The sequence below is a fragment of the Pleurodeles waltl genome, chromosome 10 (genome assembly GCF_031143425.1).
Source record: "Pleurodeles waltl isolate 20211129_DDA chromosome 10, aPleWal1.hap1.20221129, whole genome shotgun sequence".
Classification (NCBI taxonomy): domain Eukaryota; kingdom Metazoa; phylum Chordata; class Amphibia; order Caudata; family Salamandridae; genus Pleurodeles; species Pleurodeles waltl.
In genome coordinates this window covers 486,965,483-486,989,888 of record NC_090449.1, presented here as the reverse complement: position 1 = coordinate 486,989,888, position 24,406 = coordinate 486,965,483, and the positions used below count along the sequence as shown (strand labels likewise).

At 44.4% G+C, this 24,406-nt stretch overlaps 1 protein-coding gene across 1 annotated transcript in view; it reads left to right on the top strand.

The window, feature by feature from the left end:
* The window catches only part of LOC138261642 (clathrin coat assembly protein AP180-like), a 349,054-nt gene that overhangs the window by 230,850 nt on the left and 93,798 nt on the right, over positions 1-24,406 (top strand). Inside the window, exon 12 of the mRNA XM_069210792.1 lies at positions 16,548-16,694. The gene's annotated coding sequence lies outside the window, so the exon portion shown is untranslated. The remainder of the gene's footprint in view (positions 1-16,547; positions 16,695-24,406) is intronic.

The window sequence follows — 24,406 nt, the reverse complement described above, 5'->3', positions numbered from 1 at the left end:
GAATTCAATTCAAGGGAAACATACCCTAACTCGAAGAGGACTCAATCCCTTCTGGAAGAGATTTACCATTACCGCAGGGGGCAAGGTCTGACAGCGAGGACGGTGGGGAAACTACTAGGGAAGATGGCATCTTGCTTTCCATTGATCCCATATGCAAGACTTCACATGAGACAGATCCAGGAGTGGCTTCAAAGTCAGTGTTCACAGGCAACGGTGAGTTGGCAAGAGCTAGTGGTTGTCACATAAAAAGTACAGGAGGATCAATCAAATAATAAAATCTTTAATTTGGGCAGTTAAGGCCATAAACGACTAAGCCAATACCAAATAAATAATTAAAAAGCAATACATACATAACTTTCATAATTATAAAAGACAGAATCATTAACACCATACAATTCTGAATTACCATATCTCGTCATTGTATAATTTTGTCAGACGTTGCAAAGCCAAAATAAGTATCAACAGGTAAAATAAAACAAGCAATAGTAGTTACCCTCCATAGTTCTTGTTTGTACTGCGGACCTTAAGAATGAACATACACTAAAACAGATGTCTGGTGTAATCAATAATTGCAAAAAGTGCAAGGCCTCACTACACCTGCGATAACCTGATGATTTTAACACAGGTTTGAGAAAAAGGTGGCATATATGACTGTAGTGCTTGAAAAAAAGCATGTAATGTAAGAATAACTGCCTAGAGGTCCTTACGGAGCTACAAGCTAACGGAGAGGCTCCCAGGAAGTCTGGTTGTCACCCATTACTCAGGAGCCTCCAGACTGTGCCAGCTCTGAGATGAAACAAAAGTGACTGCCCCCAATCAGTTAAATTCAGGGAAAGATACAGAACATGCTTCACGTTGAGAAAGATCTATAAAACGTCAGCATGGTACTTTTGTCAGCTCAGATTTTAGCCTCCTCTCCTCGTAAGCTTCCCCAAATAGGCACCTTACCCTGTTCTTATCAACATTGTTGACTTCCTCAAGTTTCAGGAATAGGTCAGATAGTCTTAATGACTGAAATGTTCTAAAAATATAGCTTAACCAAGGAGACCTCTCTCCAGGCTCAGGCAATCCGTAATGACGACTCTGCTTGGAGGATGGCCGAGATTCTAATCAAGAGCACAAGCGGAGCCAGGTGTACCTTATCTTCTATATAATGTCGTCTTAGCTCAGAATTAATAATATAATTAGGGGCTCGGTGGAAGCTGAAGCATCTTCTGGCAAATCGGTTTTCCACTAACTGGAGGGTAACACAGTTGTAATGTCAATCAATCAATCAATCAATCAATCAAATGTCCCCAAATCCCTGCCCCATATGTGGCACCCGAAATGCTTTGCGGATTATAGATTTTAAGAAAGGATCCTAAAGTCCTCTTCCCCTCTTGTCCTTTGAAGATTAAGAATAGCTCCTGCTGATCTGCTTACCTTTAGACATGAGCTAGATACCTGGGGCTGCCAAGAGCCCTTTGAGTTGAAAATTACACCCAAGTAGCTGAAGTTTTTAACACTACTTGGTGGCTGCCCTTGAACAACAAGCCTTCAAGAGGAAGCGCACCCTGGGCCACAAGCCATAATCTGTGATTGCCATGGTTTGTTGCAAGATCTAGACTGCTCATGAACTCGACAAAATGAGTCACCAACGTTCGCAGGGTATTGGGGGTCCGCGCTAACAGAACCACATCATCGGCGACTCTTGGGACATCTACATGGCATGCGATTAAATCAGGGCAAACATCATCAATATGAAAAAATAAATACTAACGAAGCTGGTGCAGGAGGAAATGCCGTGATGGAACAGAGAAAACATTACACAAGGAAGGCCTTTTATACAACCAAATCCATCTGTGACAGTATCCACAGATGCCTCTCACGTTGAATGGGGGGCACACATGGGGTCCCTCAAAGTAAGAGGGATATGGAGGGATCAGGATGCAGTACGACACATCAACCTCCTAGAACTGAAAATGGATTTCCTTACCCTCAAAGCATTCCAGAACCAGCTTTGGGGGAAGACAATATAACTGCAATGTTTTACATCGACAAGCAAGAGGAGACTGAATCCCCACTCCTATCAAGGTTGGCTTAACTGCTCTGGAAATGGGCAATACAGAGGAACATGGACATTCAGGCAATATACTTACTGGGAAAGGACAATGTTGAGGCAGACAGAGTGAGCAAACAAGTCTCATGCTCCCACGAATGGGAGCTCAAACAAACAGTAATAGAAAGGATCTTTCAAAGGTGGGGCACAACATCAGTGGTTCTATTTGCAGCTCTACAGAAAGTAAAATGCCAGAACTTTGCCTCCAGTCACCCGCACCGTCCATCACTGGGGAATGCCTTTTCGATAAACTGGTCAGGGACATTGACATACGACTTTCTCCCAATCCCGTTGTTGCACACAGTAGTCAACAAATGCAAGAGGAGTCACATGACATTAATCCTGATCGCACCGCAATGGCCAATACAAACACGGTACTCCGAGATATTGCAATTAGCACAATGGAGAGGCCAAAGGCTACCAAGACAACAGGATCTATTGTCCATGAAAGAAGGAAGGGTATTACGCCCAGAACCAGAATCCTTGAACCTAACGTCATGGCTCCTGAAGAGTTAGAATTTGGTCATTTAAAGTTACCAAAAAAAGACAATGGCAGTATTGAGGGAGGCAAGAAAACAGACAACAAGAAAGTATTCCACAGAAAAATAGAAGAGTTTCACTGTGGTGTGTAACAAAGGGGTTACACAAGAAAAGCACCCATGAAAAGACAGTTCTAAGGTAGCTGACAGATCTCCTACAAGAAGATCTTACATATGCATCCTTGAAGGTTGATCTAGTGGCAGTAGTGGCTTACACAAGGGGATATATGGGAAGACGTTTTTCACGCACCAGTAGTAAAGAGATTCCTAAAAGGAGCAACAAGAGGCACTACCCCAAAGAGGATGCCAGCACCCGCATGGAACCTAAATGTGGTGTTAACTCAAATCATGAAAAACAAATTGAGCCATTACTTAAGGCTACTTTGCAGATGCTAACTCCAAAAGTGGCCTTCTTAGTAGCCATTACATCACTACCCAGAGTGACTGAGTTACAAGCACTCACTTGGACAGAATTAGAGACGCACAATTCCTACCAATGATAGGCTCGCAATTTCATATCAAGCAAATTATACAAATACCAAGTTTCTTTCAGAGCCTGAAGACCCTTGCAGAAAGAACTTTGCATACATTGGACGCAAGATGGTCAATCGTACTACACTGAAAAAATAAAATCTTTGCGGAAGACTCAACGGCTACTTTTGTCATTTGGTAAAGGTTATCTGGGCATATCGGTAACTAAGAACACTGTAGCAAGAAGGATTAAACAAAAAATGAAGTTGTGCCAGACAAATGCATGAGAAAGGTTGCAAAAGGTAACAGGAGCGCACACTACACAGTAAAAAGGGGCAAACATTGCCTTTTTAGCAAGTACTCTGCTGCAGGAAATTTGCATGGCAGCAACATGGGCATCAGTATATTTGTTCAGAAGACATTACTGTATTGAAATACACAGGAACAAGGAAGCACAAGTAGGTCAAAAGGTGACACAACATCGGTTTACAAATCAATACCCAGGCACCACAAGAGTAAAACCTCTTTGAAATCAATGCACAGGGTGTGAATCCAGAAAAGATTCACTCTGCAAAACCTAAAGTTCCTTACCCGTAGGTGTAGTTTTTCAGCTTGAAGAATTTTCTGGATTCACAAGCGACCCACCCACTTCCACCAAGCAGATGGGAGTAAGGAAAAAAAGGATTTGAAGATGGCGACCAGGGGTGGGAACATCTGGAGGAAGTTGGACGACGTCACAAGGGTACACCAAATGGTGTCTTCGTCAGTGCCTACCAACAAACAAACAAATCAAGAGAAGGACTAAAAATCAATGGAGTTCTGAATCCAACCATTATTTGGCAGAATAATGCACAACATGTGAACCCAGAAAATTCTTCAAACAGCAAAACTACACCTACAGATAAGAAACTTTACATTTTCATTCACTTTTAGACAGCCACAATGGATTGAACATACTGAGTGCAGGCTGTTTAAGTTTCTTGAGTGCTCAGATTGCCTGCTTTAAAAAAAAAAAAAAATCTCTCACAAAATGATCATGCATCGCCAGACCCATTGTACAGCTAGTGTTCTGTATATGGTCTCATGTTTTCCGTTCATTGCTTCTGGTTACTATGACAGCAACAGCTTTCTATATTGAGATCTGGTCATTCTTCTCTCATGAGTTTCAGCGGATGGAAATATAAACTGTAATGCTCTGACTGTATTTAAAGACACTCAAATGGATGAAGACCAATGAAAAGAGGGAAGTGACAACAGAGGCCTTCCTCTAGTTTATTTATACATCATCTCAATCGTCAATAAGCATATGTAACAGAGGTAAAAGTGATGACAATCAATTTATGGAAAAAATGCTTTCTATAAATTAATTTCTCTCCCTGAAGCAAGCAGATGTTTATAATTCTTACGAAAGCAACCTGCATGTGTAGATTAGATACCAGGGTTTCTGAAGCATTGTGAAATGGGGTTTTCTTGGAGACTTATTGAGAGGTAAGTGAGCAAGAGCATGCAAATGCTACTTTTTGACTATGGACAAATCTGACACCTCCTGAGTGATGAGGTTTAAGTTTGTAGGCTTGCAGGGTGAGCGTCATCTCTGTTAACCCCAGGGGGACAGGGATGAGTAAAGGATTTCCAGTTGATTGTTAGTTGCTTTTCACTGCCTCCGATGAGATTCTTGCACTGTATAAGACTGGCTCAGCTGCCCTTAAAATTCTTCCCAACGCTCCTGATCTATACTCATGGTCATTTTGGTCTGGGCGTCCTATGAGTTTGAAAACTGAAAACATTGCCGTCATTGGTTGGAAGGGAGACCATCTTTTGTTCCTCTCTGCTTGGTGGCAGATAGTGCAGGACATTTAAGTTCTGTCTATAGTCTGGCATAGGTTCAGATTGCCTCTTCCACCTGCTGCCTTTTTCTCTGAATGCATATCATCTCTCCTCTGATCTTTGTTATAACATTTTGTATGTTACCACAACTTGGCGACACAAAATGGAGAAAAGGAAGTGGATAAAATTGGAAAACTAGATTAAGTGCCTGATTTAGAGTTTACAGGTTACTTCCTCACAACATGACAAATATTCCATCCACTTAATCACAAGTGTCAGAGGATTTAATGCAAATGTAACTAGACGGATATCTGCCAAACTCTAAATCAAGCCCAAAGCTCTTCCCATTCGACAACAGAGAGCCTACAAAAGACCCTAGTTTCCCAAGTTTACGGCCACTGGGGCACTGCGCCAGGAATGGCAGACAGTATGCTGGTGCCAAGGGCCCCTTAGATCTTAGGTAGATCTGACGAGGAGGCCAAAGCAGATATAATCACACCTGCAGAATATGTAAAAGAAGGTACACGGCTGGACGCCACCCTGATGAAATAACAATCTATTGCTGACAAATAGATATCTACCGACAGTACAGACCTTAAGAGTAGCCTTCATGATGAGCTGGGGAGAGTGGCTGAAGTGAAATGTACTCTTAGCCACAATAATCTTTCTTTTCCCTAATCACCTTCCCCAGTGTACTCCTAGACAGAAATACCAGTATGCAACCACATTCTCACCATGTACCCTTATCCTTGGATGGTTGCACAGCTGACTGAGGCAACGATGTGTACCTCAAAGCGCGACCCAAGAAATTAGTCTGTTTTAAAGAACTGCTAGGCAATCAAACTAATTGAGCTGAACACTACCTGCTCTTGCTAAAATAGCAAAATTATGACAAGGTGGGCACACTCCTTGTGCTCAGTCATAAATCACAGAGGGCTAAAATATTATTGCCTGACTTGAAACAAACTTCGATATGTGGGCGATACGTGAAAGAGAAACTGCCTTCCATGCATTCTATTAAGCACTTTATACTTTAGGCTCCGAAGTCCATTCTTATATCCAGACTTATTTTCAAGCATGTGCATGGTAATCTATCATACTTTAGGATAGGGAACTGCTTGAGGCACCCATTAATCCCACTGAACTGTGCGGGGTCCTCTGCTTCATGCCTCTGGAAAAGACACATGGTAACCTTCCATAAGATTTCTATAGAATTTTGTTACCCTTTCGCCATGGCAAATGGGCAGCACCATTTTCCTCCTTGACACAAGTCTCACTCCTTCAATGTGTGAGGCTGAGATAATCATTCCCAAACCTGTAAAGGTTCCATTATACTTCTTAACACTCAGTTGCACCTTTAAATACTGATGTGAAACTACAGTATAACCCAAACTAGTTGCACAATGCCTTTATCCCTTCTTGCCCAGCTTTAATGAGATCGACCAAGTGGGGTTTATTCATCAATGCTAGGGGGCAGATAATATCAGAAATATAACTCATCTGATTTAAAAGACACACAAACCCAAAAACCGTGCTGGGATGCTGTCTGGAGACATTAAGGAAAGCATTAGACTGTTTTAGTTGGGCCTTCCTGAGAGCAGTCCCAGACAAGTTACAACTAGGCCCAAAAATTATAGATATAATTGTTGTGGCTTCTTCCTTCCCTACTGAGTTTATTAGGATCAACTGACAAATCACAAAACCAATCACACCCACGAGAGGTATAGGACAAGAATGCCCACTTTCGTGGCCTGGTGGTGGAGCCCCTGCCCACATAGATTTGACGGTCGCTTATAATATCAGAATCTCCCTCACGATCAAACCCACAAAGTCAATTTGCAGATAACTTGATCTGCACATTAACTATTCTGATGGAATCTCTCATGTTTGTTGCTGCACTAGAAACCTTTGAATTGGACTCTGTTGTATTGTTTATAAGGAGAAATCAAATGTACTCAGCCTGACCATTCCCCCTCAGGATCTTACACAGTTACAAGCATTGGTCCCATTTGCAGTCTTTTAGATACTTGAGTCTAAACATTACTAGCCATCTTGAAGTATGGCCTAAAGATAACTGGCCGGAGTACTGTAGAAACATACTTGAGAAAATTGGAAAATGGCACCCCTATAAATACCATGGCTATGGTGAATTAATGTAGTAGAAATTATTATTGACCCCAGGATCCTTTTTCAATCCCTCCCTACTCCCATTCCCTCAGAGCCATCACTCTCCTGCAGAACAAAATCTGTACATTCATATGGGAAGCTAAATGCCCTGAATCTCCAATAAACTCCTCATGCTCCTGCGAGACAAAGGCAGAAAATTCTAGCCTACAACTAATAGAATATTTCTGGGTAGCATGCTTGCCATACTTACTGGAATGAGTGGTCCAGGAAAAGGAGAAACACTGGTTCCACATGGACTACACAATGACATGCCACCTCTGTGGTACCTGGCCTGGCTTCCCATTTGTCACCACCCTAAGAGTGCATAGTGCATACATAGCCACACTCACCAGAACAGTCCTTTAGATATGGGACCAGGTGGCGATTAAAAAAAAAAAAAAACTTTTCAATACCTTTACTTCACACAACACACCCATTGTGAGGAACCCTGACTTCAACCCCATGACTACTCATACCTCATGTTTGGGATGGCCGCAGTGAGACTGCAGAATACTGGGTCACCTATTTCAGAGAGGACAGATAAACATTTGAGCACTGGAGAGAAGAATTTCAAATTTTATAAAACTCATAATTTCACTACTACTCACCAAAGACACTGGGCACTACACCCTGCAAATTTCCCTGCACTACATGACCCCTTCAAGCAATTTATAAAGCTAATCTTCTCTTTCAGGCATACAAAACTCTTCATCTTCAAAACCTATTACACTATACAGAAGTCAAACTTCCACACTAATTATTGACTCCAAATACAATGGGAAGCCTACCTGGGTATGCCTATTCACGGAAAGCAATGGGAAGACATCTAGTGCAATATCCATAAGACATACAGCAGCTTCCCTCGCAGAGTGTCTACCTGCAAGATAACTGTTAGACTTTTCATCCTTGGCGTGGTCTCCCTTAACTTTTTGCCTCTGTTTCCCAGGATGTTGATGTGTGCTGGACTCTGATTTTGCTGTTTTTGTTACTCTGGGCACTTTACCACTGCTAACCAGTGCTAAAGTGCAAGTGTTCCTTTACAGAATGTGTATGTAATTGGCTTATCCATGATTGGCATATGTGATTTACTAGGAAGTCCCTAGTAAAGTGCACTAGAGGTGCCCAGGGCCTATAAATCAAATGCTACTAGTGGGCCTGCAGCACTGGTTGTGCCACCCACATGAGTAGCCCTGTAATCATGGCTCAGACCTGCCACTGCAGTGTCTGTGCGTGCAGTTTAAAGCTGTAAATTCGACTTGGCAAGTGTACCCACTTGCCAGGCCTAAACCTTCCCTTCTCTTACATGTAAGGCACCCCTACGGTAGGGCCTAGGTAGCCCCAAGGGCAGGGTGCAGTGTATGGTTAAGGTAGGACATATAGTAATGTGTTTTATATCTCATAACAGTGAAATATTGCTAAATTCGTTTTTCACTGTTGCAAGTGTGGAGTTTGTGGTCTCTGAGCTCACAATTTCAAAATGCATCTTTTACTAAAGTTGATTTTAAGATTGTGTGTTTGAAAATGCCACTTTTAGAAAGTGGGCACTTTCTTGCTTATACTATTTCTGTGACTCTGCCTGTTTGTGGATTCCTTGTGGTCAGTTTAACAGTTGGGACTGGTTGCACCTCACACTAGACAGTGACACAAAGGAAGCTGCATTTCATGATGAGCCATCTGTGCTAGAAGGGAGGGGAGGAGTGGTCACTCACACCTGAAAGGGCTGTGCCTGCCCTCACACAATGCATTCTCCAACCCCCTGGTGAGTGTCTGGGGTCTGGCCTGGGCAAGACAGGATTTCACAATCAAGAGAGACTTTGCTTTGAAGTAGGCCTTCTTCAAAGGAGAAATTGGGTATAAGAAGGGCACCCAAAACCACAGACTTTAGAACACTTCTGGAAACAAGAGGAACCTCTGCCTGGAGAAGAGCTGAAGAGCTGAGGAAGAAGAGCTGCCCTGCCTGTGACTGTGCATTGTGGAGCTATCCTGCAGTTTCTGCTTCTGCCTGTGCTAGAGGACAAAGACTGGACTTTGTGTTGCCTTCCTTCTTGGGAAGATCTCCAAGGGCTTGATTTAGAGCCTGCGTCCTTGTTGTTTGAAGTCTCTGGGACACAACGACTTCTTTCTGCCAGCACCTGGAGTCTCTGGAGAGACTCCTACGCTGCTAAGTGGTGCCCATCCAGTTCCTGGGATCCTGAAAGGAGAAGATGGCAGTCTAAGAGGAAGAAATCCACGCACAGAACGCCTTGCATGGAAAAGATCTACGTGACTCCGATCTGTGGCTGAAAAATCGACCTGCCACTGGATTTGCGGCTGAAAATCAATGCTCGCATGCAACACGGCCAGAAGATTGACGCCCGGGGTGGAGAAACGATGCACAGCATCGCTGACGGAGGCTGGTGAAATCGCAACCCGCGCTGCGTGGTTTTTAGATCATCGTGCGGCTGGATTTCCGACACAAGTACTGCTGGGCGTGTAAAAACAGCGCAAGGCCTACCCGGAACCGAGAGTGCTGACCGGATCAACTCATCGCTCTCCTGCGTAGAGAAGAAACGACGCACGCGACCCGACGAAAGGTCTCGCTCGTGAGTGAAATCGACACATCGAAAGACCTTTTTGACGCACACTTGCCTGTGCAGGGTAATTTTTGCCACACCCAAGGTTCGTTTTCACGCTAACAGTTTTAGAGTGTGTTTAAAATTACATGAAGACTCTGGGGTTCATTCTGACCTCGGCGGTCATGGACCGCCGGGGCCAGGGTTGGCGGGAGCACCGCCAACAAGCTGGCGGTGCCCCGCAGGGCATTCTGACCGCGGCGGTTCAGCCGCGGTCAGAAAGGGAAAACCGGCGGTCTCCCGCCGGTTTTCGGCTGCCCTGTAGAATCCTCCATGGCGGCGCAGCTCGCTGCGCCGCCATGGGGATTCTGACACCCCATACCGCCATGGATGGCGGTATGGGGTGTCGTGGGGCCCCTGGGGGCCCCTGCAGTGCCCATGCCAATGGCATGGGCACTGCAGGGGCCCCCGTAAGAGGGCCCCACTTTGTATTTCAGTGTCTGCTTTGCAGACACTGAAATACGTGACGGGTGCCACTGCACCCGTTGCACCTTCCCACTCCGCCGGCTCAATTCTGAGCCGGCGTCCTAGTGGGAAGGCTGTTTTGCACTGGGCTGGCGGGCTGCCTTTTGGCGGTCGCCCGCCAGCCCAGTGCAAAACCCAAAATACCCTCAGCGGTCTTGCGACCGCGGAGCGGTATTTTGGAGGGGGGAACTCTGGCGGCGGGCGGCGGAGAGAATCACCCCCTCTTTCTGCATTTTCAGTGGTAACTTGACTTGTGTATTGTGGATTTTTGTCGTTACACATATGGTGGTCCTGTGTTTTTTTCCAGACCTTCTGGAAGTACTTTGTTTCACATTAAAGGGACTCTAGGATACCACAACCCTGAGGGCTTTAACTTTCAACACTTAAAGGTATGACACACACACACAGACTGGAGTTTGATGTACCCCATGAATGAAGCAGCCAAGCAGCTCATAAGGGATAAGGCCTCCTCTGTTACACTATGGTTTAATTTTCTTTGGCATCTATTGGCACTGGAGTGCGTTTCACACATACTAGCATTTACTGGCAAGAAATTTATAGATGGCTCGAAACCAATGATTGATCATAAGATTTTAGTCATACAGACAGATAAGTAGAGATTTGAGCATGCGGAAAGGATCAGCAAAACGTTCCATGAATAAATGGCGTAAGAAGCTGACTGAGGAAAGCAAAGAGTCAGTTGGACGAAGGGTGACAGCAGGTTTTAGAAGACACGAGTGGCGTTGGCATTCATTTTCTCCACCACTTACAGTCTTGAGAATGAGCAGATTACAGGGTAGAAAGCAAGTGATGAGATGCTTTACAAAAACGGGCAAAGTTATAATGTGCCTGAGGCAGTAGAGTTGCGTACAGTAAATTACAAGAGATATTTTAAGGTTGGATAGAGGGAAAGAAGCCAAAGGAGAGCAAGGATGTGTTAAATAAATTGGAGACAAGTATACTGAGGAATGACATGATATATGACCGTATAAGAGGCTGAAGAAAGGAGAAAGTGGTATTTTACTTCAGGGTAAGAAAGACAGCCGAAAAATTAAAGAAGCCAAGTTACTTTATTCTACTCAAGAACACAGTACTTCATATGATCAGATTGGAGCTGAAGATTCAGGGAGAGAGCAATACTGGACATTAAGAAGACACTTAGGGCCTGATTTAGGTCTTGACAGAGGGTAATACTATGTCAGAAACGTGACAGATATCCCGTCTACCGTATTACGATCTCTTTATATCCTATTAGAATTGTAATATGGTGGACGGGGTATCTGTCATGTTTGTGACAGTGTATTCCATTCACCGAGATCTAAATCGGATACCTAGGGCCTAATTATGAGTTTGGTGGGCGGCAGGGGCCGCCGGCAAAACTGTTCCCACCATCAGGCTGCCTGTGCAGCCTGAACCCCGTCGGCCCTACTAGGAGTTCGCTGCAGGACCGTAACATTGCAGCTGACATTCCACTGTCTGTAATTTGGGCAGCGGAATGCGTGACGGGGTGTAGAGTGTGCAGAGTGCATGGGCGGTCACACACACACCCCCCTCCCTTCCAGCCCTCCTCAAGCCCCCCCCCACCAAGCCTGGCAGTGTCGGCGGTTGGACTGTGGCAGCTCCACCACGGTCATAATGCCACGGTCGGCCCACCACTTTTGCGGCTGTCTGACCGTGACCCTGACAGTCTGGTGATTGCCAGGGTCATACTGAGGCCTTTAATGAGAATTAATATTATTGCAGAAAGACGTAGGTAAGCTGAAAAACAGAGGAGGCTAAAAAAAAAAATTTTGGGCCCTCGTCAAAGTGAAGTTATGATGCTCTCTTACATTGTCAGTTAAGCCATGTTCATGCTCCTAAGGGTTATCAGCAGCTCTTTCAATGGGAAAGCTCTAGGGGTGACCTAGTATTACATTTCCATAGTGCCAACTCTGCTTATGGGGCGTTTTCCTCTATATGGGCACAGAACCGTTTAATGACTTTGTGAAAAATTGGGTTGTTGGTTGAGGGGGGTGTCAGCCCTTCTCAAGAAACAGCCACAATCCTTGTCAGGGTAAACCACAAACAGTCACTAAATTAGCCTGTGCTTAACTCTCTGTTAGCTTGGCACAAAAGCAGTCAGGCTTAAATTAAAGGCAATGTATGAAGCGTTTATGCAGCACTCAAACAGCAATAAGGTGCAAACACAACACAAGAAAAAACCCACAAAAATTTAGAAAAAGAGTACAATTTTATACATTATTTATCACCGAAACAAGAGTACAATTTAATAAATTATTTGACACCAAAACAAGTAAAATCCAATCAGTAGAGCCAGAGAGGGGCAATTTCAAAGTTTTAAGGTAAGTATAGCACTTAAAAGCACAAGGCACCAACTGTACCGGGACAAAGTCAGAAGTTGAATCTAACTGCAATGGAGTGTGGGCCCTGCGTTGGACCGTGTTGTGGTGCATTGGTTCTAATCAGCAGCTGCAGGGGCCGCAGTGCAAGGTCCTGTAATGAGCTGTGTTGCTTCCGATGAGGAGCTGCAAAGGCAGTGATGTGAGGTCCTGAATTGAGATGCATTGCATCCGTTCCGATGCAGCCACCATTCAAGAGCTGCGAGGTGCTGCTGTATGAGGTCCTTCACCATGCATTATTGAGTTGCGTCACATGCGTTGGTTCTGAGGAAACCCAAAGTCTGAACCGCAGGAGTGCACTCTGAAGCCGGGAGGGGGGTGCCTCTTGTGGTTCTGGACTCACTCCAGCAGAGGACTGTAGCAGGGTACAGATCGGTCCAGTTGACTCTAAGAATTTGGCAGATGCAGGCCAGGTCTCTGGCGCTTGGTATGTCCCCTATAGCTCAGAACAGGTCAGTCAGCTATCCATTGGAGTCACTCTGGTGGTTCCGTGTTCAAGGAGCAGGTCTAGCCCTCCTTCCTCAGGTAGCAGAGCAGTCCATCATGAGACAGGGCAGCCCTTCCACCAGAAGGTAGCAGAGCAGTCCTTCAAGTCTTCCACAGACCCAGAAATGATCTGAAGAGTTGGTCTGAGGATCTAATATTTGGCCTGGGATCAAAAAAGGCTAGGGTGATGTTCTTTGTGTGTCTCTCATAGTTGGGGCTTAAAATCTGATTTATCATTAAAGAGCAATTCAAGTATAAATTCTTTAGACACCAAACATTAAATTTCTGCCTGCTCCCAAACAAATGGTATCACGTATTACAAGTAATAAGGTAAGCCAGTGTTATACTATGGGAGAGTTATGCCTTATAGTAGTGAAAAACTAATTTGTAAGTATTTCACTACCAGAACATGTAACACTTAAAAGTACACGCCCAACTTCGTAAATATATTGCATCCTGGCCTATAGGCTGTTTATGGCCTACTCGAGAGGTGACATATCCATTAAGAGAGAAGGTTTAGGTCTGGCGGAAGTTTTGTTTTGCCTTGTTGAAATGGCAGTTTGAAAGAGCATACAGTCAGCAGTTGCAGATCTGAAATGTTTGAAAAGGCTACTTACGTGAAGGGCTGCAGGACCAATAGAAGTATTTAATTTACAGGTCCTGAGGTACATGTAGCACCACTTTACTAAGGATTAATAAATAACTTAAATGTGCCAGTTGGGTGTAAGCCAATTTTGCCATGTCTAAAGGAGGGAGCACAAGGCCATTTAGGACTGGTTAGCTGTGATAAAGTGTGCAAAGTCCTGAAGCTAGCAAATTCATCAAAATGGGGGTGAAGGCAAAACATTTGGGGGTGACCATGCAAAGAGGGCCAGGTCCAACAGACTCACAGCATCCTTTTAATTTACTGTGGGGGTACCTTATTCAGTATATAATAGTGAGAGCTGGACATCAATGACCAGTGATGAGGCTACCATGGCATAAGAGGCAGCGTGACATCACAGTAGTCCTTTAGAGTTAGTTCTGTATTTTGACTTTTCATTTAGTTTTTTCCCTACCATTTAATTTGCTCTTACCTGTCATTTCTTTCAGATGTGTCACAAACGTTGAAACTGTTCTTCTGACAATCCTTAACCCCAGTATGTATTTTGTGCCTGCATTCCATTTAACAGGAGGGCTTTATTCCACTGGCTGTTTCAGAAATTAGCTCCAATTAACTGGTTTCTTGACTAATTTTAGTAATATTTGACAGACCTATTGCTTTGTCTGTTACATTTCCTCCTAATTTAGACTAAGTCCCACCATTGTTCTGTTCAATGGTTTATAACCTAAAACATATTATGTTGACTGTCTTTCCTTGAGGCATTGTTGAAACTTGAAGGTTTCTGTGGTGTTTCCATTGACTTGTATAAATGATTTTCCGAGCTTATAGCCAACTTTTATATTTTCTTAGTTAGGCAGTAGATTTCTGAAACGTAACCATGTGATTTTTTTTTTTATCCAAAACTTGCAGTTTTGTATAATTTTTAGTCCTGTATTTAGTCTATAACTTTTCTGCAATACATATTCCTAAACCAAGGTTTTGACTGTTTTATCACTATTTTGTCAACATTGAGTGCATAGTTGATTAAGTTAATGTAATGTGTGGAGTATATCCACACAAGTTTTCCATTCCGCCAGTTTGGACGTGTATTCTATTGCTAACTGAATTTCTGGGCAAGATTACCAAGATGGAACAGGTGTTTCCTGATCATCTGTCACCTTCCTTAATCACACTCCTTCTTTGGTCATGTGTTTTATAGAGTGCCTTCATGTCAGTTTTCAGCCACTTTATTACACTAGGTATCGCATATAATGTTCAGTGACAGGAATGTACCCCAAGCATGTATGATGATACTCGCCTTAGTGGGTGATGCTACAGTGATCTCAATCCAGTGATATTGGAATGGGAATATATATATGATGGTGTGTCAAGTACAATCTCCACAGAAGGAAGGGAGATTGTCCCTGATGGACTATTGGTTGTTGTCCTGACCCTTTTTGATGGTTGATCCTTATTGGTTCATCCCGGCGCAACACTAGTGCACAAGGGCAGTTGGTTTTAGTCTTTCCTTGAAGAGTAATTAGTTGGGCAGCAGTCATATCAGCAGTCATATCATATTCCAAAGTTTCATCCTTATATATTGACATGTTGTCTTCCATGGTTCTTCATTTTGGATTCCGGCTTTTTGTTTTTCTGGACTCGTTGAATCTAGGAAGGTGGCTAGTCATTTAATGGGGGCTGGGCTTCCGGTGGTGTTCCAGGCCTTGCCCCCTACTCTTTCATATGATCTCCAGAGTTGCTATTTTATTTTTCCATTCCACCTCTCCTAATCTCTTCCAGTTGAGCAGAGTGTGGAAGCTGGATTTTGGATTCTCTGTAGGTTTTTGGTCTATTTTTGTAGTTTCTATGGTAGGACTATTGCATTATTTTAGCCAGGACATCACCCAATTAATATAAAGCAAGAAAATGCCTAGGCTTCATGGCACTAAAGAGTTTTGTTTATCATTTCTATGCTAATAGCAGTTTTGAGCTATTAGTCAGCTTGTATCATCATTTTGCATCAGTACTCTTGATGACTCCACTTATTTGAGCAGTGAAGGAGATTTGAAAGTCAAATAGGACTCACCACGAGATTGGGCCAGCCCTCCAGATCATGAAACCATATGACTGCTGTTGCATTTTGCCAACATTTCCTGAATCTATGATTTCTGAGTAGCACCGTTTCTTGCAGAAATAGTTATTGTTTATGCCTAGAGATTCTTTAGATATCATGTGAGGTTTCTGTAATTTGGTTGCTCTTAGAAATGGCACTTATGGGGAGCAGTCACCTTTCCCAGTGTTCTCTGGTGCACACTGCAAACATAGATGACCAAATACTCGAAATACTCTGCACATTACATTTAAAGTTATTGATGAGCCTATTCTGAATTGCTTAATTTCTTTGATAGTACTTCTTTAGATGAAGAATAAAGAGATAACATGCACACCTTTTTAACATCTGCCACATTTGTGTACAGCGCGATTCTGGTCAAGGGTGGAATTACGATGGTGATAATTTGTTAAGAGAAATTATCAATATGTGTCTACCTAACAAATTATTCTTTTTTGTAGATAATCATGATCGACAAGTTGTTACTTTGTGTTACTTTCATTAGAACTAAACTAAGTCCACTTGATGTAGAATGTTGAACTGTTTTTGATGAGAATTGTGTTTAACAAGGACCTAGGATTTGAGTACTGCTACACTGCAGTATAAAGTTAAGAAGATTGCTTAACATTTCATAATGTTTTAAACATTCAGTTCTTTAAGAGGCTATAATATAAATATGGGGTAAAAAGTTAACTTATTTGGTAACACAAAGAAGTACTCAAGTGTTTTTCTTTTTCATGAAATACACCTTTAAACGCATTGTTCTGAGACAAATATTATATTTGTTCCAGGGTTTGATGGTCTAGGTGATCTGCTCATGCCAATGGTCCCTGCTGCCCAGTCTTCAGGGTCTCCGATTTCAATGTCCATGAATGCATCCGGATCAAGCAAAGTCCTGGGAGGCGACTTGGATTCTTCCCTTGCCAATTTAGTAGGCAGTAAGTCATGTACTTATTTTAAATGTGCTGTTGGCTATTGTAATGTAAGAATGTTGCAAAGTAATGATTTTCTAAGAATTGACAATGGTTGGTAGCAGTTTTGTATGTTTACTGTGACTGTTGGTTTTTACCTTTTTGTTAACGGATACAGAATTAAACACAGCATGGAACCTCTCACTTTAATAGTTATTAATATGGCTATTCAATTCTGACCCCTCACTTTCACCTGTAACTGGATTTTACTTTAAAAAATAAATTAAAAAAAATTAAATACTGTTTCCCAGGTGAAGTTTATTCAGAGCCGTCCCCTTTTATATAACTTTTTAGCTCTCACCAGTATAGCATAATTGTCTCCTCTGAGAAAGTTCCACATCACACTCCACATTCATAGATTTTAAACTGCATTCAATGCCATATATAGAGGTCACTGTTGTGGCCTGTGCTGGGGAAGCTATGAATACCAGGCCTCATCTTCGTAAATTTGACAATTTAAGTTAAAACATACATCATAATATGTCTCCCTGTTAAATAAGAACAAAAGTTTTGAGTCCTAGCATTGTGTTATGAAAGGGTGCATACTGGCACCATAATTGATCAATATACTAGAAACTGATCGGAATTAATAATCACGGCGGGAAATATTGATGCTCCAAAAATTATTCAATGTTATCTAAATCAGGTCATTTACCAGTAGGAAAACCCTCCCCTAACTACCAGGCAGCATCCTTCTCACTAGAGAAAGAAAATTGCAAGGTAAATCAGTGGTCATCACTGCCCATATGCCCGGATAGTGAATTGCTGTCAGATGCATCTTTCCTGGCTTCTGCATGCAGTGTAGAGAGCAGAGGAGCAGACACCGGAAAAGACTGATTGAGCAAAACTGACATTCATATGTTAAGCAATTCTTTAGGGCCTACCTTAGAACATCCAGCTCAAACTGTGAGTAATCTAGGCATTAATGGACTCTTATGGTACCTTATCATTATGGATTTCTTTAGTGGTGTGCCCAGCTATATGTTGCACATTCCTATTGTAAGGTAGGATTTACCCTTTGTGAACCATTACAGCCATAGTTGAGCTGTCCTACAATCATGCTTAGACTATCCAAGCTTATTGTAATTGAGACTGCTTAGTGTCAACTTCATAGACCGCAGGCTCTACAAAATAGTTTTTGTCATGCATCACCTTATAGCCTTCCTATTAAGTACCAAGTTGTTTTAAGTGTATCTCTGTGATACGCCCTCTGATGCTCTGTTTTTCATCTTCCTTTATCCAGAAGTGATTATCCAGTAGGTTCAGCTATCATGACCTAACTTTGTCATCAATATCAGAAATGCAAGCACTATCCAGCAGGGGACTAGGCAGTGATGTCCTTTTTCCCTTTTGCTATTTGCTCTTGCTATGGAGCCATTGGCTGTGTGGGTGGGAATGGGCGCCTGGGTGTGCGGGTTCAAGTGTGGATATGGGGCCTCAGACAGAATAGTGTTATACACCAGTGATGTTCTTTTCTTCATAACTGACCCCAAACATGCAGGACCCTAATGTTCTTTTTTTCATAACCGACCCCGAACATGGCAGACCCTGTTTCTTAAAAATGTTGTGCATTTCTCAGAGATACTTCATGCTTCACATCAATATCTCCAAATCTATAGTGTCCCCGGTAAATGTCTACCGGCAGAGCTTAGATTAGGTGGCTCAACTGCAAATTGACACTAGGGTTTTCATATAGCTGGGTGTATTTGTGTCCCCTGATGCTAGGGTTGCAAAGGAGCGTAACCTTGAGCCTGTGCCGACTCTCCTGAGGGAGGGCATGCAAAGCTGATCTGGAAGAAAATGACGGTGAGGAATGAACTGAGGCTCAGGGAGAATGGGGGTTATTGCTTCCCCTATCCTTCTCAATATAGTACCGCAGAGGGGAGATTCCTAAATACCGTGTGGGGCTGTCCTGTCTTGGACTTGTTCTGGCACTTGGTGACTTCTTGCCTGGAAGGAATCCTGGGCAGACTATACCAAAGACGCCAAACTCACCGACCTGCATTATAACTGTACTCTGGGTGGTAACTGGTACACAATAATGCTGCTCTTCCTGGGGATGATATTTGGCAGCTTGAAATAGTGAGGGAATGGAAAGCCACGACTCCCTCTTCTTTGGCAGAGTGGAGGAAGGAGATGGCTCATTGCATGGGTTTGCAAATAGCAGTATACAGACCATGGTGTTGCCTGCAGAAGCATGCCACGGTGTGGCAGACCTGGGCTGAGTAGAGGGTATCCTCCCTATGTAATGAACGTTGGAAATTAAGTTTGAACCTTCTTTGGTTAATACGAGTATATGATATGTTGGGGTGATTCGTGCTAATTTCATTATTGTCACACTTAGTCACCAGGGGAAGAGGTTGGGGGTGGATTCTACATGCAGGGACTTGCATTTTGTTTGCATATATGTTTATAATGTATTCCCTTACAGGGGCAGTGCTCCTGTCTCAAAACCTATAAATTCTGTTTAAAAAGAAATGCAAGCACTGGTGGCTGACATCTCTCTGTTCTAACCCCACCTTTTTTGAAGGCACTCCCTCTGCCTCTTGAGCTAATTCCTTCACTCTTCATCTTCTGCTGAATAATATTGATCACATTGTAAAAAAAAATCTTAATACCATTAAACCTTTTGGTGTGAGAGTGATTCACAAAGGATGCCCAACCTATTATTTGGTAGTGAATTGTAGAAAACCAAGTTTATCCACCCACCATTACTCATTTCTTGTCAGACCTACATTCTGTGCCAAGTAAGGGGAATGAGCGGCTGAAGATTTAAAGGTACAACAAGCAAGTAACACCAGCCACTGTTACTTAAGTGCTGTAGTCCCCCAAGAGCAATCAGCCACTGTGACGTTGTTCTTTGTCTGCAAGGCTTAAAGGGTATCCTGAAAACCTCAATTTTTAGTAGAGAGAGGATGGATTTTGCAGCTAATGTGAATGATATATAAACAAGTTTACGGGCGGGGAGGTCTATGAAATCAAGGCTCGGCTGAAGCGCTTCTTCCTGCCGGCCTGCAGACACAACTTCTCAGGCAGCGGCCTCTGCATCAGTGCTGCCTGTAAACCACTAAGGCAGCGGAGGCTGGCTGGGCTGTCTGCCTGGCGGGCCACTCTTCTCCAGCTTGCTGGCCCCAGCAAATGGAGGGCGGTTGAGGCTTTGACGGCCTAACCTGAACCTGGCAGAGACGATGGCCTGCACCACCACCTAACTTACCATAGGTCTTAGACCTGATGATTGGACTCCACTTTTATTTCCTCTTTCATCCCCCCTCTTTATTTCCCCCTCTGGATTACGATGCCCAGGGTCTAACTCCACAGGCCAGGCAACTGGGACTGGGAAGCAAGGGGGACACAGTGAGACACCTAGCCCTCTTGGCGGCTGGGGAAGCAGCTGTTTCTGCTTGAGTCCTCTTACACAGAGGGCCTAGCTCCACCACCCTCCCCCTTGCCTCACTAGTGATTGTTGGATGGAGCGGGCAGGGTAACTCAGCCTGTCGGGCACTGCGTGTGCAGGAGAAGCTAGCACCAATGCAGTTTGTGGTGGGACTTAGGACTTGACAGGTGGAATAGGGCAAAAGACGTCACGGACATCGATGGACACTGTTCTACTTTGCATCATGCCAGCTGCCACTAGCCTGAAGTACCAGGTATCTGACCCCCATCTCAAATGATGGATATTATTTGTGGTGCCAAGCTCAAGGGACTGACCCATAGCAGGCTAGCGGCCAGCTTTTATTGACAGCTGTTACATGTCCCGGTTCACTACCAGGGCTACGGACTCGGATACCAGGAATTTCAGAATGGTGACCACTTATCGGCCTCCTGTCTAGAACTGCACTCCACCGCACACTGTCAGTGCCCTCCACCCCAGAGAATCTCCCCTACCACCTCTGCCCTTCTAGTCCTGCTTGGAACCATCATTTGCAACTTCCACAACTGCCTAGCTACATGCCATCTCCAGAAATCCTTCTCCAAAGACCAAGGGGAGCCCATTGCCTGTCCTAATCCCAGTGTTCTGGTAGTGGCTTTCTTAGTCCTAGTTTGCTCGCCAGTGCACCTGCCTGCCACACCCTGCTCTCTGAGGCTGTTCTGGGTGTGCACTGCCGGCCCTCACGTTCTTTCGCCTTGCCAGCCCCCTCCTGTCCAACAAACTACAATGTTGAAGCCTTCCAGGCAACTTCTTTCACTGAAGCAATGGCAGACAAACAGAAAGACATAACACACTCCTGGAAGCTATCCTTACAAGAACTATCCAGTCTTAGAACCACTATGAAAGAGGTAGCCGACAACACCTCCAAGACCTTGAAGGATGTTCAGTCCATCCACCACGGCCTGGCCTCTTTCAATGCCTGTCTCACTGGAGTGGAATCACTTGGATTGCGTAGACCACTAACTATCTTAAGCAATAGATTGGGAACAGTATCCTTGGTACTGTCAGTAAAAGATTGTGGAGCGAGAGGACTGAAATTGGCATGACAATTTCCATTTTTCATGGGCTCCAGAGAAGCTAGAAGGCGAAGACACGCTGGGTTTCCTTTGAGACTACATACTGGCTCTAAGTCCTGAAAGAAACTAAGAAGAATGCCGCATCAAAGCCGGCAACAAACCACAGCAAAGGACTCTTCGCCATTGTGAAGGAGTTCACCAATCCTGCATCCACTGAGAACATCACTCCTTCCCAGAAACTGTGCAACAGACTTGCAGACTTCTTCCATAACAAGATCTCGGACAACCCTCTTCCGCAGATAGCATCAACCAGCTCACATGCACAAACACCAACTCCAAACAATTCCTCACCCATTGGGAACTCCTCCACACACAAGACATTGGGGGGTATTCTAACTTTGGAGGAGTGTTAATCCGTCCCAAAAGTGACGGTAAAGTGACGGATATACCACCAGCCGTATTACGAGTTCCATAGGATATAATGGACTCGTAATACGGCTGGTGGTAAATCCGTCACTTTTCCATCACTTTTGGGACGGATTAACACCTCCTCCAAAGTTAGAATAACCCCCATTATCTCCATCATGAACTCCGTACACTCGGGAGCACCCAAGGACCCTTGCCCCCACTGCATGTTCAACCTCGGAAGCAAGACAATCAGTGACAGGCTCAGAAAGGTCCTGATCTTCAGGTGGCTCTCAGTAGACCCCAGAAGGACCATCATGAAGGCCCTCATCACCAGCAAACTAGACTACAGAAACATGCTGTAGGTAGGAATCACACCATGCCTCCTGAAGAGACTCCAGACAATACAGAACTCAGCAGCAAGACTCATATTTAACCTCTCCAGAAGGGACCACATCACACCCCATCTCAAGAAAACTACACTGGTTCCTGATTCAGAAGAGATGCCAGTTCAAGATGCTGACCCACGCTTACAAAGCCCTACACAACAAAGGACCGACATACATCAACAAACACCTGACCTTCCATCAACCAATGAAACACCACGGATCAGCTTCCCTTTGCCTGGCAGACATCCCTTAGATCCATTGAGCCAACAGTAGAGGACTCTCCTTCTCGCACCTGCCAGCCAAGGCTTGGAACAACCTCCCCGGCACCTCAGGACCAAACCGTCACTCCAGCAATTCAGAAGAGAACTAAAGACCTGGATGTTCTAATGCCCTTTCCTCAGTGCACCAGCATACAGCTCCAGCGCATAGACCCTCACAGTGATTTGTTGAGCTCTATAAATGTTTGATTGATTGATTGCAGCTATTATCCCCTCAGCAGAATCAGACCATGATGCAAAACATGTATGGCTTCACCTGGGACTGATCAGATCCACCAGTGCAGTGGAAGCTGTACCTCTCTCACTATAAACTAACAGATAAGCAGCGCCTCAATGATCACCTTCAGGTGTATCTGGACCAAAACCATGAGAAGGTGTCCTCTCCGGCGATCCTCTGAGCAGCTGGAAGGTGACCATCAGGGATAGGCTTAAAGCAGGACAAGGTCTGCAAAACATGTGAGGCCCTCCAAGCGCATTGCACACTAGAGCAAGATTTCCATGCACTCACATCCCAATAGTCCTCCACACCCACTCTACCAACACTGAAAGTCCTGTTGTGGGCTAAACACAACTTCAACTCTCTGTACACCACCAGAGCAGAGAAAACACTTTTATACCCTAAACAACACCACTGTGCGAGGGAGAAGAAGGTTGTACACCCTCTAGCCTTACAGGCCAACCAGTAGGAAGCATCCCGTACCATACCGGCTATCCCTCACACAGATGGCTCACCCCACATGCACCCGCTGCACATCTTAAAGACCTTCCACTCACATTATGCAGCCCTCGTGACCTCAGAAAGCATTAGTGCTACTACTGACATAGAACACTTCTTGGCACAACATGCCATACTCTGCAATGGTCACAACTGGATCTCCCTTTCACACAGGGAAGAGGTCAAGGAATTCGTAGAGGGAATACTGTGCATGTCTCTTGGCCCCAACAGATACCCCTCTGAGTTCTATAAGATGCATAAGGACCTTTTGGCATCTCTCCCCTGCCAGGTTTTTTCAGAGCTGCATCCTTCACCCAGCCTGCAAGCGGTATCCGATAGTGTGATAATTACACTCTTTTCTAAATCAAGAAAAGATCCCCTGCACTGTCCAAACTATAGGCCTGATCTCTTCTTAATGATGATACAAAAATCCTGGCTAAATTACTGGCCATCCTTCTAAAGAGGGTCTTTCCCTCTCTCATGCATTGAGATCAGGTCTAATTTGTCCCTCATCGCACTTCCATGTCCCCTCTTTGGGCCCTTTCTCATGTGCTCTGGCAAGTGTGTAATGATGTGGATAAGAAACTGTTGGTTGTCCTGGAAGCCAAGAAGGTATTTGACAGGGTGGATTGGAACTACATGTTCCAGGTATTAAAACACGCAGGCAGAGGGCCCACTTTCCTAGCCTGGGTACCTAAGCAATACATTGAGCCGACAGCAAGGGCGACATGTAATGCTCATGCTTTTCCACCCTTCACTAAATCAAGGGGCATATCTGTAGGGCCCTCATCAATTGATATCTGTAATTCTCACGACAAACACAGTATAACAACCCCAGGTGGTATATCCAAAATATCATTATATGTGGGCAACATCTTGCCACCCTCTAATCCAAAGTTCTCCCTTGACACCCTGACTACACTGGTTTCTCAATTCTCTTGCCTTTCGGGCTACAAGGTGAACTTGAACAAGTGTGAAGCCATGCCTTTGACTGGCTGCAAAGCAGACAGTTCACTACCACCCCCCGCCAGGCCAGGTTCGACCACTGGGCCGACTGTAGGCACATTCGACCCAGCGGTGTAGGCCGGATCGGCGTTGGGATTTTGATCCCATTTCCACCTGGGATTTCCTGGTGGGATACCCCGCCAGGTAATCCCCGGCAGAAAGCATACAGGTGACAGGAATAACCATTCCTGTCACCTGTATGTTACAAGCCAAGCTCCCACCCCTTGCCACTACACAAACCCCTAGCTCTGAACCAATACCCTGAAAACTGACCCCCCCCAACCCTCCAACCCCAAAACCCCATGTAGGCCCCCCCAGCTCAACCCTCACCATCCCCCACCCCTACATACAGGTCCCTCCCAAACCCCCACGGCATCATGCACACATTCACCTATATGCAATCATGAATAGATACACTCAGACCCCCCCCCCACATACACA